This window comes from Rhinopithecus roxellana, chromosome 14, assembly GCF_007565055.1.
Source record: "Rhinopithecus roxellana isolate Shanxi Qingling chromosome 14, ASM756505v1, whole genome shotgun sequence".
Classification (NCBI taxonomy): domain Eukaryota; kingdom Metazoa; phylum Chordata; class Mammalia; order Primates; family Cercopithecidae; genus Rhinopithecus; species Rhinopithecus roxellana.
The window spans coordinates 95,473,222-95,475,978 of record NC_044562.1 but is presented as its reverse complement, the minus strand read 5'-3'; the positions used below and the strand labels follow the sequence as shown (position 1 = coordinate 95,475,978).

General features: G+C 42.0%; 1 non-coding gene across 1 annotated transcript; it reads left to right on the top strand.

The window, feature by feature from the left end:
- Nucleotides 1-374: 374 nt before the first annotated feature.
- LOC115893399 lies at nt 375-479 on the top strand. The gene has a single exon (XR_004053408.1). It is a non-coding gene; the product is annotated as a small nucleolar RNA U13 (small nucleolar RNA).
- The last annotated feature ends 2,278 nt before the right edge of the window (nt 480-2,757 follow it).

Sequence of the window (2,757 nt, the reverse complement as noted above, 5' to 3'; positions counted from 1 at the left end):
ATTTTTTTGAAGTGAACAAACAGGCCTTGCGGTGTTTCCCCGTTCCTTACCATTGGATCACACCGTTTTTGCCCTATCACATTTCTCCACAGTGGTCTACTCTTCACTAAACCTACTATAAACAATGCTCACATTTAACTGCTTCTTTGGGTCTTCATTTCCTTATGAAGCTTCCCATGTCATGTAAAATTTAAATAAGTTTGTTAATCTATCTTTTGTGCTAAGAATCAGAAAGAGTAGAGGAAAAAATATTTTTTTCCTCCCCTACACAATTCTATGGGACAGATATTGGCATGTCCATTTTAACAGATGAAACTCAGAGAGTGAATGATCTACCCAAAGCTCAGAAATGGTAATTGGCCAAGTAAAACTCAGTCCTTTTGTAGTTTGGGAGCATGATGATTTGGTGTTTATGCCTAAGTGTGATACGTGCCTCCCTCTGAACCTTGTTACAGCATTGGCACATTACCCATCTAACCTGAACAACAGCAACAACAAAACTCAGTCCTAGTTCTTCTGATCATAAGTTTAGTGCCCTTGTCACCTCAACACAATCACCTTCCCCAAGAGAAAGAAGCTTCTGTATTCCCTTCCGTATTGGGAAGGCACTGTTAAAGTTGAGTGAACTTTATCTTGTATTATCCCAGCCATCTTCTCTATGATTATGATTTTGGTATAAACCTTAAGGCTTTACCAATGAAAATCACAATTAACTTTCTCTGCTCAACATTTTTTTTTTTTTTTTCCCCGAGATGGAGCCTTGCTCTGTCGCCCAGGCTTGAGTGCAGTGGTGCGATCTCAGCTCACTGCAAACTCTGCCTCCCGGGTTCAAGTGATTCTCCCACCTCAGCCTCCTGAGTAGCTGGGATTACAGGCACGCACCACCACTTCTGGCTAATGTTTGTATTCTTAGTAGAGACGGGGTTTCACCATGTTGGCCAGGCTGGTCTTGAACTCTTGACCTCGTGATCTGCCCGCCACAGCCTCCCAAAGTGCTGGGATTATAGGCGTGAACCACCACCCCTGGCCCTTTTCTGCTCATCTTTACCAAAATATTGAAATGTGTTTCCAAGGCCGGGTGTGGTGGCTCCCATCTGTAATCCCAGCACTTTGGTAGGCCAAGGCAGGCAGATTGCTTGAGCTCATGAGTTCAAGACCAGCCTGGGCAATGGTGATATCCCATCCCTACAGAAAAATGCAAAATTTAGCCAGGCGTGGTGATGCACGCCTGTGGTCCCAGCCACTCAGAAGGCTGAGGCATGAGAATCACTTGAACCCAGGAGGTGCAGTAGCAAGATCGTGCCATTGCACTCCAACGACAAGAATGAGACTCTGTCTCAAATAAAAAAAAGAAAAGAAAAGAAGCCAGATGCAAAAGAGTACATATTGTATGATTTCATTTTTATAAAATATAAAAACATGCAAAAGAACTTTATTAAAATCACAAGGGCACAGGTGGGTTTCTGGTGATATTCTATTTCTTAATCTGTGTAGTGGTTACAGGGGTGTGACCAGTTTTTGAAAATTCATTGAATTAGACACTTGCAATTTGTGCACTTTTCTGTATATATGTAATATTTTAATAAACAGGGTTTTTAAGAGTAGCATAAGTTGCTTGAAAAAAATTTCCAGGACAGATGCCTTGAATTTACATTTTCTCCTATGCGCTGCAGTCAGCTAGAGTGAAGTGTGAAAGGCTCACTCTTGACATTCGGGCCCTTCATTCCTCCTTTATTCATCCATTTAACCCATATTTATTGAAGAATGGTGTCAAGCACTCGGAGGCAGAGTCCCTGCCCTCATGCAGACTACATCCTATGTAGAGAGGGAGGAGACAGATGTCAAATAGTCACACAAACACACATATCAGAGATGGTGAGAGAAAGGGGTGATGCTGAGAGGCCTCTCTCAGACCTAAAGGGTGAGTAGGCTCTGGCAGAAGAGGGTATTAGAAAGGGAACCGTTGTCAGGTGGCTTTTAAACGTTAGGCTTAACTAGTCCAGTAGAGGGCGACCACAGACAGGCATTTCTGGCAATTCCTACCGCATCAGGAAGGCTGAAGGCTGAAGGTTTGCTTGTCGTCATCTCTCATTGAGTGTTGAAGGAGCACAAATTACTCACCAGAAACTAAGAATCCAAGGGTAAATTTACAAACATCAATGTTGCTGTCTAGCATTGCCCAACAGTTTGATGCAGATTCCTACCAAATGCCTAGTGACCTTAATAAAAAAAGAAAAAAAGAAAAAAGTTAATAAGGCACGATTAAAGGAATCAAAATAAAAGCCCTTTTCTTGATTAGCACACATCCTCAAAGAGCTGTCTGAAGCACAGATACATACACATGTGACTTTTTCTTATTTATTAGTACCCCCCTCCATGCCACGCAAACACACAAGAGGCTCATATCTGCTGTACCGCACATCCCCTACAGAAAGCATTCTACTGTGGATCTGCTTCGTGGATTATTGGTTTTATTCAGGCAGCTGATGAACAAATATAATTTTATATGTTGCCTATAGACATAAGGCAAAACAATGAATAATTTCCCACATCCCATTAAATCATCAGGGATGTAATCAGGATTAAAAGCCAAGATATTTCCAGTGTACTTAGGGATAGATTTCTTTAACATCTAGTATATGTCAGCACTAGCAAGAATCTAAGGCATGTCACAGCCTTCCTTTAAAATTAATTCCCACTGCAGACTGGGTGCAGTGGCTCATACCTGTAATCCCAGCACTTTGGGAGGCCAAGGTA